This window comes from Rattus norvegicus, chromosome 1 (assembly GCF_021556685.1).
Source record: "Rattus norvegicus strain SHRSP/BbbUtx chromosome 1, alternate assembly SHRSP_T2T, whole genome shotgun sequence".
NCBI classification, from domain to species: domain Eukaryota; kingdom Metazoa; phylum Chordata; class Mammalia; order Rodentia; family Muridae; genus Rattus; species Rattus norvegicus.
In genome coordinates, this window is record NC_141534.1 from 242,873,707 (window position 1) to 242,886,322 (window position 12,616).

General features: G+C 44.5%; 1 protein-coding gene across 30 annotated transcripts in view; it reads right to left on the bottom strand.

Moving 5' to 3' along the window:
* Positions 1-12,616, bottom strand: part of Sgms1 (sphingomyelin synthase 1) — a 258,698-nt gene that overhangs the window by 145,365 nt on the left and 100,717 nt on the right. For 3 of the 30 annotated variants that reach the window (XM_087566644.1, XM_087566620.1, XM_087566628.1), the window contains exon 4: positions 10,169-10,341. The gene's annotated coding sequence lies outside the window, so the exon portion shown is untranslated. 30 annotated transcript variants of the gene reach the window in all.

Below are 12,616 nucleotides of genomic sequence, written 5' to 3' on the forward strand. Positions count from 1 at the left end.
TCCAGGCAGACTCTTCCTGTGTTCTCTCAAGGCTGGAGCTGCCCTCCTCACTGTGTTGTACACCCCACACATTTCCTTCTTCACAACTGATATTAGGAACTCTGTGAAAGCCACGGGGAAAATAAACACGAAGGCACAAACTGAGCAGGGGACAGTATGTCTACCTGGAGTCTCGGTTCACCTTACCCAACTATATTCTAAAGAGGAAGACACTGAAACAAAGTGGTGACCACCTAAGATCACACAGGTCAACCACAGACCCAAGCCAGCAGACAGGAGTAAGTGCTGCCTCACAGGAAGCAATGTAAAACCCCAAGGCTCCTCAAAGGCCTGTTCATGCAGACCCTGTGATCCAGTACCAAACCTAACAGTATCTGTAGTACTGACAGCAAGTATGGATTACTCCGCTGCCCCACTTACATAGACGGCCAGAGAAGAACCAACTAGCACTAGTTGGTAGCTAGGGCTGGACAACCAACTCCATCCCCAAGAGCTTATCCATCCTTCTGACAGATGGACCTAACACTCACAGAGGGTGAGTCTCTAAAATACAAAGAATACCTCAAGTCAAGTTTCCGTAAGTTCCTACAACATTATAAACATCGAAAGGCTATGCATCTGCCTTGGCTAATGCAAGCAGAACAGAAGGGCTGTGTCCTTCTTTTGCCTTGCACTTGTCACTCTGATCCTGAGTCCCACAGCAAGCTTCTTGTCTCTGCATTTCTGTGCAGCCCTACTGACCAAAGCCCTAGACCCCAGGTAGCAGGCAGGAGGCTGAGCAGGCTAGAAAGCAAACAGCTAGGATCTCCTTATCAAACCAAATCTGCAGCACCAAAACCGCATTTGAAGAAAATACACGATCACACTTCTGTGCAAGAGCCTAGAGTGCAGAAGAGGCCTGACTCATGAGACGCACCCTGTATTCGTTGAGAGTTTCTACTGCTGCAGTGAAACACCACAACCAAAAAGCAAGTTGGGGAGGAAAGGGTTTACTTGACATTGCTACTCATCGCCAATGGAAGTCAGGACAGGAACTCAACACAGGGCAGGAACCTGGATGCAGGAGCTGATGCAGAGACCATGAAGGGGTACTTCTTACTGGCTTACTTCACATGGCTTGTTCAGCCTGCTTTCCCAAGACCATCCACCAGTCCACCATGGGCTGGGCCCTCCCTGATTGATCACTAATTGAGAAAATGCCTCCATGAGCCTCCTTCCTCTATGATGACTCTAGCTTGTGTCAAGTTGACAAAAAACCAGCTAATACACACACCAACACACAAAACAGCATCCAGATTCTGAGTGTCTCTACGTTAAGACTGATGTATACGAGCAGTGAAATCCAACTACATCATCTAGTCTCCAAATCAGTCAATTAACACCTCAGGCTGCTACACTAAAACTAGCTATCCATGGTGTAGGCCAGACTGGGCCACCAACTGAATAAGTTGGTCACAGGAGACTCTTACAGAGACATCATCCTAATTGGCCTCATGCCACACTCAAGAGCTTCAGGCTACAGAGCACACTGACAAGATGGTGTGGCAACATGAGCTCTCTTCTGGCCTGGGGCTCCAAACCCACACAACCATAAATCTACTCAGGAACAACTTACAGGGTGAGTGCTGAAGGTCATCTGTCATTAGCCCCAGCCATTCAATAGACACATGGCCACCTCAGACACCCAAAGGTGCTGGTGAGAGAACACTCTACTTAGAATGACAGTCAATGGATCCTTGAGGTTTGAGAGGTTTTTGTTTTTAAGGAAAAAAAAGCATATATACAATGGGAACATATACAAGAGTACTTCAGATGTTTAAAGGGTCAAACATACCTGCACTTTCAGATGCTCACCCCATCGGAACTGAGATGCAGAGAGGCACCTTCCCTAAAGGTAGGTGTAAAAGGGTTTGTCAAGGTAGTGTTGGACTGGAACATACTCAATTTCTTCATTCTTGAACTTGACTAAATTGAGACAGGAAATATCTCAGGGGGGAAATTATATCTGTATTGAACATGAACAGACTTCTCTTGTAAATCATGTTATACGAGGCTTTACAAGTAATATGACAATGACTTAAGATTCACAGGAGAACATATGTGGGTTATATGCAAATACTGCTATATCTGTGTGTTTGTTTGCTTGCTTGCTTGTTTTACAAGGGGCTTGCCTGTTCTCAGATCTTGGTATCAGTGGGGCTTCGAAACCAAGCTTCCCTGAGTACCTGTAACTTTAAAAAAGAACACAGACTAACCCAGCACTAGTGCAGCACATAAGTGCAAAGGGTCTGAAGGCCAGGGGCACGGTCCAGTGACTAATGTGTGTGAGACTCTGAGTTTCAAACCCTATCACGACAAGAGGAAAAAATGCAAAGTTTTAGAGTATAAAACATCATGTATCACCAGACAAATGACAGACAGTTGCTAAATACATAGAGCAATACATACACAAGAGACTGGAGTGAAAGGGTGCGGGGACCATAACAGGACAGTTTATACAATTTGTCAGCCAGACAGGAAAAAGGATACACCGTTCCCAAGGTCAACACTCCATGTCTACAGCCTACATCGAGAACCTGTAAATTCATTACTTGTTGGCGTTCAGCTGTGACAGAGGTCTTGGATGGAAAAGATCCTGGATCCAGATAGGCCCCATCTAATTACAAGGGTCCATAACAACCAAATAGCCTTTCCTATATTTTTTAAGGTTTATTTCTATTATTTTCAAAGGTGCATGGTGTGTGTGTGTGTGTGTGTGTGTGTGTGTGTGTGTGTGTGTGTGTGTGTGTGTGCAGGAGTGCAAGTACACATGGAGGTCAGAGGTGTCAGATTCCCTGGACTTAAATATCATTGTGACCAGGCTGGAGAGATGGCTCAGCAGTTAAGAGTTCAAATCTCAGCAACCACACGGTGGCTCACAACCATCTGTAATGAGATCTGATGCCCTCTTCTGGTGTGTCTGAAGACAGTGACAGTGTGCTCACATACATAATAAAATGAATAAACAAATCTTAAAAAAAATCCTTAGCTGTAAGAACTGTGGTGAGATTTCCAAACTCTTTCCTATAAGATATTCTAAAATGTAATGTGTGAGTGGGTTCTAAATCAGGTGCCTTGGAGGAACAGTAAAGGTTCTTACTCACAGCGCCATCTACCCAGCCTGCCTCCCCCATATTACGTACAAAAGAATGGTTAGGGGAAAAGACCAAGATATTCAATGAGAGGCAAAACACCAAAGAATATGGCAGTCCTAGAAGCTGGAAAAGGCATGAATGCAGACTGTCCCCTCAATCCTGTGAGGAGCATTGTTCTTCCCAGTGTGGCCCATGTTGGGCTTTTGAGTTCTGCAAAACCTTGTGCTGCTCTGTGCTGCAAACCCTCAGCTGATTATGCACAGCAGCAGCAGAAATGAAGACCAGAAAATACAAGGGATGGATGGCTTTTCATCATAAATCCTTCCACATCACTAACTCTGTTATACCTGTTCAGTTGGGAAGCTTTAATTCTTTGCCCTTCCTTCTACGTCATGACTTCTCAAAGGCAAGAAACTGCACCGTCCCCCAACCCCCCACAAGAGAGACAGAGACAGACAAGGAAGGAAGGAAGGAAGGAAGGAAGAAGGAAGGAAGAAGGAAGGAAGGAAGGAAGGACTTAAGACCAGACACAAAACCATACCTACACATCAAGGTCCAGCCCGCAGGACGCTGACTCCTCTGTACTCTCTCCATGTTGATTTCAAGCTGCCCTTGTGTGGTCTGGCCCACCTTAGCAGATGGTGACTACCCTTTCTCCTGTGTGACCCCAACAGTGACTCATGGCAGGCACACGCACAGGCCCTTGGTTAATGGTCAGCAATTGTTTACTCAACTGAGCTGCCTCCTGGACAGAAATAAAGTCAAACCAATCTAATAAATCCTACTTTTAAATCAACTTGAGCCTCCCTCTGGAGAATATATATACACACACAGTATTTATATATACATTATATATAAAATTATATATTACATTATATAATATATATAGTCACACATTACATTTTAGAATCTCTTATGGGAAAGGGTTTGGAAATCTCACCACAGTTCTTACAGCGAAGGATTAAAACAATCTGAAGTTTTGACGACACCAACTATAACTATCAAAGGCAAAGCAGAAGAGGATGAATGAGATTTGACTAAATGTTTGTATTAAGCCGGAATCACTAAGAGGCCCATAGCCTGCTACACTGTCCTGGGAGCACTGTGCGGGCAGGGACTATGGTGGCGCCCACCTCTACAGTGGCAGTCAGAGGCTGAAGTCCTGATGGGTCTAAACCTCACATCCTAGCACAAGCAGCACGTGTAACTAAAGAAGTTCCAGGTCTTATCCAACCACAGGCAAGAGGCAATACGCTGAATGTCCACAGCCTGTGAGGCCAAAGTGAACCCTTACGTGGACTGTGGTGGGGTAGTGTCTCCTCACAGAAGTCCAATTTAATGAGGTCTCATTGCATACAGTAACTCATGTCCGTGTACAGCTCTGTCAGCCTTGGCCAGCACACTGTGATCACCACAGAGAGGGAGAGAGACCACTCATCCTGCACTTCTCCACACCCTTTGCCCTCCCTCCTGTCTCCCTGGCCTCGGCTCCTGGGTACCACGGTCTGATTTCTAACTCTGTATCTCACCTTTTCTGGACTGTATCTTACTCTTCACAGCCTCTCGAGTTTGGCTTCCAAGTAATGGATCTCACATCATCCACAGGATTATGTCGCTCTTTATGACTGGTGAGCAGCAACACAGCCCACTCTGTTCACAGAGGGAAGGAGCAGCTCCTTTATCGCCCTCTGACAGGAAAATGCCTGGTGTGCTTTACAGACTTAGAAAAACCGTTACAAATATTAGCCTGGAGGCTATGGGGCCAGTAGGCCTTCACCCCCTTCCATGCACACCCAGTGCAGAAATGCTGGCTAATATTATAAGAGTTACCCGTCTCTTCCTGAGTGGGCTGCCTCAGGTCACATTTCCATCAGCAACGTGTCCAAGAGTTCCAGCTCCTCAGAAGCTTGGCTGGGACTTGGTACTAACCATGTTTGCTCAGTTTTACTGACTTTGGGACATTTTAATGGCAGCATTGTGTTTCTTTAAACTTTTTTATTTTAAAATAATCCTGGATTAAGGTAGAAGTTGTAAAAACTGGAGTTCTAGTATATTCTTCACCCAGTTCTCCTGATCTTATGTGACTGCAAAACAATGGTTACCAATATAATAATAATAATAATAATAATAATAATAATAATCACTAGGTTGCAGACTTCTTCAGATCTCACTACTCTCTAGTTTTTCCTGTTTTGTATACAGATCTATAAAACTTTGTAAGTCCAGACGCATATAACCACACTCACACTCAGGATACAAATCTGGTGCATCAAAGCACATTTTGTAGAAAAAAGATTCTTCCCTCAAAGACCCTTAGTCAATCCTGATTTTCTTTTACCCTAAAGTTTTCTCCCAAACAAATTTTAAAAGGGGGATTACTGGGCTGGGGAGACAGCTCAGCTGTCAGGAGTCATGATTGCTTTTCCAGAGGAACTGAGTTCGATTCCCATTACCCACATGGTGGCTCACAACTATCGGTAACTCCAGTCCCTGGGGATGTGGTAGCCTCTCTTCTGAGTCTATGAGCACCAGATACACACATGGTACACAGACATCCCTGCAGGCAAAACACTCATAAAATAATACAACAAATACATCTTTAGGGGGAAAAACAATTGCAAGAGTTGTGGCTCTTGCTTGTAATCCCAACACTCAGAGCACAGAAGCAGGGATCAAGCTTAAGGCCAGCCTGGGCTACATAGGATGCTCCAGGCCAGACTTGACTACAAAGCCTTGATCCAACTTTGAAAAATATTAAACAAACAAGACAGCTATCTCCTCCTCAGCTGCTACGTGCACTCTCAGGTCCTATTTATGCTCTCAGCAGACAATGGGCACCGCCTTTGAAGGAAGTCTGAGCAGACTCACACGTACACACAAAAGCCAGCATCTACTATCCATGGTAACAGGTCACAAGCACAGACCTGCTAAGACTGAGAGGAAGGCCCTTGTAAGCAAATGCTGTTCTCAGGCTCAGTGCTCCAGGCCCTCCACAGAAACAGGGCACCCAAGTCTGAGAACCACTAACTATTAGGCACATAGCCAAGATGCTCTTAAAACAGGAAAATCTACCAAAGATCTCAAGGGCTAAGAGTGTCACTGAAGATCACTCCTTTCCTCTGACCAAAGCCTGACTCAAAAGACACAGAATTATCCATTCTCTAAGCAGTGTTACCTCAGCAGCACTCCTAGACCAAAACGGTTGTTTATGACAACCTTCCCCCATGGGCCCATCCATCATTACAGCTCCTTGTTTCAGATGCTATCAGAAATACTGGACACAGGAACCTACAACTGGCTTTTAATTAATGTCTACCGTGGCCTTTTCTTGATCAGTACTTTTGGCAAAATCGTTCCTTTGCCTTTAACCTATGTATACTTCTGTTACTAATCACTAATGCTACTTGTAACTATAATCTTATGCCCCCTCTCTGTTCAACACCAACAGTCGCAGTTATCTGATCCATTTCTTTACCTCCTGATGTCTGTACCCCAAGTTCCCGGGCACATAGTAGGTGAATCAAAGAATGTTCTGGGCAAGTCAAGTGTAGCTATCAGGTTCCATCATTAGCATCAGGATCTTCAGGGAGTGGCCTGAGGCAAAGATGGGTCTTAACAGGAAAGAAATCAATCGAAGATGGGTACAGGCAGTCTAGTTTAAGAAATATATTTATTTGCAGGAAGATGCCCATGTGTCTGAGAGAAGACGAGGACAGGACCAAAGGAGCTGAGAACTAGACAATAAGACACGCCTGCCACACAGGACTGAGGCCCAGGAGCCGCTAAGCACTGCTGGGCAAAGGCAGATCTACCCTACTATCGTGACAGGAGGACAGAGGAAAAGCACACGCCATGTCTTATGACTTCACTTCTAAGGGCATCTGCCAAGAGCTAGGCTGGCAGAGACGCAACACACAGGAAGCACCAAGAGTCTGCAGCAGCCGCTATGGGAGGACTCAGAGCATCCTCGAGAAGTGGAGTGGGACAGCAGGACCCTGGTGAAAAGCAGCCAGCCAGCACCTTTCCAGAGAGACTCTTCCAACTGTCACACCGAACTTCCACACCACCCTCACATACACACAGCCAGGAGCCCTCTAGTACGAGGCAATGACCTGGATTTGGCAGCCTGTGAGGCTGCCTCTCATCTGCTTTCTCCTGAGCCAGCTGTGAGGAAGCTCTCAGACCCAGGAACTGATAGGAAACTTAGACAGAGCTCTCAACCCTGCATTATAGTTTGCTTCTGCCCACTATATATATATATATATATATATATATATATATATATATATATATTTAATGATTCACCAATGGAAAAACTACCAAGTCAAAATGATGTTTATATAACAAGGTACCACCAGTCCCGACACCAATGATTCCAAACACCACTAAGCACTGATGTGATCAATCCCCTGGTTTTTCAGAGGATTGCCTCTTAACAAGCAATGGACCATTTTGACCTTTACCAACCCACAGTATCCAGGACTGACAACTGAACATGTAGAGAAGAGAGAAGAGGATACCATAGCCCACCACCACACTTTGTGCTATCTAGCTAGGCTCAAAGACAGCTAGAATTTCCCAGAAAATTCCCAAGCAATGACCTAGAATATATTTAAAATAAATAAATAAATAAAAGGGACAGGCATACCCTTCAGCCTCTCATGACTATATATGGTAATAAGTGACACCATTTGTGTTCCTCAGACTTTGAGCCCTCGGTGCACAAGGTCACCTTTCACTGACTGCTTCTCCCTCTCATAACTGACGCTTCATTAGAAAAGAGCCTGCTTCCTAGTTACACAGCGCACTGTGTAATAAGAGAAACAAACTTGGAAAGGCAGACAGTTGTGGGTCTCTGGAAAAGATCTTCAAAGTGAGTAGCAGCATCCCCCAACTCCAGTTTGCAAAGGCCACCCCAGTTGTGGTTTCCAAATAAGGCTCTCTCTACCCCACAAAGACTCCAGTCTCCAAAGCTGCCCTCTCCGCCCTCTTCTCTGCCACCCTAAAACTGCCCTTGCAAATCGATGCAGACAGGAACGGAAAGCATAAAGTGTAAGAAACACATGGGCTTCTCTAACCCACAGGCTGAACAAAACAGCTCAAAGTCATATACAGGATATTGAAATTCCTCCCAAGTTCCCAGTCCCCATTGAGGTGTTACAATTACTGATTTAAATACAGTTCTAGGGGTTGGGGATTTAGCTCAGTGGTAGAGTGCTTGCCTAGCAAGCGCAAGGCCCTGGGTTCGGTCCCCAGCTCCGAAAAAAAAAAAAAAAAAAAAAAAAAAAAGAAAAATAAATACAGTTCTACAGACACATTAAACACACACCTATCCATCAATGAAATCTTTACTAAGCTTTACAATGACCTCAAAAATCAAGCCCTTTAAACGCAAGTGGTGCTACCTAGGCACCTTTCTTTACCACAGAAACTGGACCTGGCTGATTCTTAACTTGAAGAATGGCGCTAGGGAACAGCAGGAGCCACTTCAGATGACCCCCAGAGAAAGGTCACGCTCCTTGAATTTTCAAAGCCATGAAAAATAACTAGGAATCAAAGCTAAGTCTTAAAACTCATTTCAACTTTCCTCTTCCCAAGGAAAGGAAGCTGATTGTTAACTTCAAAAGGCCCAAACAAATTATCAAAAGCTGCCTGTGTGGAGCAGACAAAGGGTATTTTGTGCAGTTTATCTACAAATGCCAAAAATGCACTCCCTTGCAATTATGCCTCTGCCTCTGTGCTATTGTGTATTATTTTAGCTATTTCTGAATGATGCAGGCTAAGCAAACATGTGCGCTTTCCCTAGCCCATCGTGGGACAAGAAGGAGACTAACGTTTTGATGACTGGCTATTGCTGCAGTGTGAACACCAAAGCACACATGTTGGGGACAAGTTCTAAAGTCCCATTTTCATGGGTTACATTTGGAGATGAGGCATTCGTGAAGTTATTAGAATCTGAGGAGACCAGGAAGGTATAACTTCCACACTCCCACACTGGCTGTCCCATGATGTAAGCTGCTCCTTTCATGTTATGTTGTAGCAGGAGGTACCTGACCAGATGCTGGCCCATCCTTTTACACCTCTTAGACTCCAGATCTATAAGCCTAACTCACTTAAATTCCTTATAGACTACCTGGACTCAAATATTTGTTCTAACAAAAAGATCAGATGATGTCATCTACCTATATCCATATCAAAATGTGTTTGCTCCAAGAGTTCCTTCTTAAGTCATTTTTCCCTTAATAAGCAAGGCCTCTAGTTTTCTAACTTATGCCCAGAAAGAAAGAAATACAGTCCCCAGTCTTGCAGGCAGGTTTCTAGCAATGAGGTAGACTGAGTACCAGCTTCATGGTTCTGTGAATCCCTTCAGTTTCTAGAACCTTACTATGCAGCCCACATGGCTCAAACTACTTCACAGTAAGCAACACTAAGGCTTTGTCTCCCCACATTCATTGTCTAGATGGAATTCTTGGAGAAGGATGATACATGCTGCAGACTGAGATCAGAGAGCAGAGGATTTTGACAGAAAAAACATGTACAAATATATGAACAGCAGTAACCTCACTAACTGATGGGTAGTAGTTCATGAAAACTGATTTATGGGCTAGAGATGTAGTTTATGGTCCTGTACCTGGTTAGAGCATACAAGCCCTGGATTTGCTCCTCAGCACCTTTTAAATAAAAAAGGAGGAGGAAGAAGAGGAGGAGGAAGAGGAGGAAGAGGAAGAGGAAAAGAAAGAAATAAAGAAAAAGGAAGAAAAAGAAAAAGAAAGACACAGAGAGAGAGAGAGAGAGAGAGAGAAAGAGAGACCGACCTCTACAATGGGTTATTAGTTTTAAATGAACTCCTCAGTCCCCACCCACTGCTATCGCAAATGAGTACGAGTGTGATGGCTCTAAAGTGCTAGACATTTGTCATCTCAGTTCCAGAGGTCAGGGCCACTGCACATCTTACAACGTGTGGCAAGGTCAGGCGCCTCTCTGGAGTGCTGAATGAGAACCTTCCAGAGCAGAACTCTTTGGCTGTGTTGTACCTTGATATGTGCTTCAATCTCATGTTTCCTTCTCTGACTTCTCTGACTTCACTCTTACAAGGAAGTTCCTGGGAGTTCCTGGGATGCTCTGACACCATGTCTAGAAATACGGCGAGACAATTTAGAAACATCTTCCCATCTTGAGATTGTCATTATAGTTACAGTATCTTCTGCTACATAGAAAAAAAAAACAAAAAACAAAAAACACTTCAGGTTCCAGAGCTTCTGGGGGTTAGAACATGGACATCTTCAGGCACCATTATTCTGCATTCGTGATATGTGGAATAGAACTCATAGTAGTGAAGGTCTTTGGAGTTCTGAATAACTTTCAAGGATATAAAGGATGTGGGAAGACAACTTGGTTAAGTGCTTGCTGGGCAAGTCTGAGCACTTGAGCTCAGTCTAAAAGAATCCATAAAGAAAGCCTGAAATCACAGGACTGGGAAAGGGAGCCGGTGACATCCTGGGGCTTACTGGTCAGCTGGTCTACCTCAGTCAGAGTGCTACAGGTCTAACGAGAGACCACATTCTCAAAGGGCAGGATAGAAAGAGAGTGACCGAGAAAGACACTCAGCATCAACCTCTGGCCTCTACATGCACACACATGAACAACTAACCACATATGGAGGGAGAGGGAGAAAGGGAGAGCGAGACAGACAGACTGAAGACTGTGAGGTAGCCATTAAACCAAAGCACTTAGGGCCCTGCTGTGGCTTATGTACAGATCAAAGTAGTTATTAGCTGGGAAAAGCTTGCTTGAGAAAAGCTGTGTGGTTAACCAGAAACATACAGGCTGATTACCACGTCAAATGGAACCAAGGTATCTGGCTACCAATAAAGCTGGCATGGCTTCCTCTGTCCCAAGCTCCCAGCCGCTTAGCACCTGACTGTTACAAAGGCAAATAAAAACTGCCCTGAGGTGAACTTGCAAGCAGGCAACAAAGTAACCAAACGTATTTCAAAGAACCTTAACCTTTCAAGCTGTGTGGATTAAACTATACTAGTGTATTGTCTCAGACAGAAAATTGGAAAGACATTGTGCAGATGGTGGGGGTCAGGAGCCAAGGCAAGAGAGATGAATGACCAGTGACACTGCAGAGGTGAATTACTGGCACCCTAGAAACCAGAGCGCACAGTTAGCAAAATGCTGTCTTGCCTGGTCTAATGACTGGGCCTGGTGACCAAGGTACATCCACAGTCACTACTCCAGACAACAGCCAGCAAGCTCCAGTTTTGAACATACTAACAGATATGAACATCTGACATGTTACATTATCAGGCTGACCAAAATCTCAGGCTCATGGTAAGAAACTGATTGTACTTGGGTGAACCATGTTAGAAATGGTTTTGCCAAATTTCTACATATGAATGAAACATTTTAATCAGACTAAGAGTTCACACTAATCACAACCTTCGAAGGAGTATGCTTATGGTAAAAATTGGGGACAGGAGACTCAGAGGATCAGCATCTGCTGCTAACTGACCCCCTGGCCCAGGCCAACAGACCCAAAGCACAGGCAATTGTATTCTTTCCCCACAGCCAAGTAGCATTCGCTAGTGACAGGCAGCCCAGAGGGCTTGCCAGAGCTCCCTGGAGAGTGTGGCTACGCCTGGCCAGCTTCTTCAGTGCTAGGCCTCACTTCACCCAGCCCCTTTGGAGTTTCTAGAATGTTCAGCTAACCCAACCATTGATAAACTAAAACCCAGCAACCACCCGAACTATTGCCAAAAACCTAATTAACAACGCCAACAAAAACAAGAATATGAGGGCAAAACATAAGGAACTAACAATTCAATGCTCTATTTTCTGTGGGAAAAAAAAATACCAGGCAGTCTTTGGAGAGCCTCCAGTCACAGCTCAGCACTTCCTAACAACAAAACCACCGCCTGCCTTTCTAAGGTTTTGCTGGCATTATAAATGCCACTCTTGTAACCTGCAAAGGATAAAGACATGTGGGTTAGAGACACGCTCTACAGGATCTATACATTCTACAGCCCAGGTCCGTCGTTAATTATACACGTGCATCTGTCAAGCAACTGTCAAAACTATGAACCATCTAAAGAGATATATGATTGGGCTTGTTCTGCAAAAGAATGAAGAAGAAACTATGAAATCAGCAATAATGCTTGACACCTATTTTTGAAGTATTCCAGAGGTCAAAACCCTGAGGCAACTTAGCATCCTATAAATACAAACTTTCATTTTTGCCTTCCACAACTAGTAGAAACCTTCTAAACACTAGGGGTGTGGCACTAGGACCCCTGCAATTCACACTAGCAAACTTGTTTCTTTTCTGAGCTCTGTATTAAAAAGAAAGGTGTCCACAGAGAGCCACCGTGGAATCTTATATGTCTAGGATTCTGGGTAGAAAGAAAAATGGCTCTCAGACAGAAAAGTGAGGTTGAGACACTCCGAGAGCAGGGAGTCTGGCTCCCAAGGACTAAAGC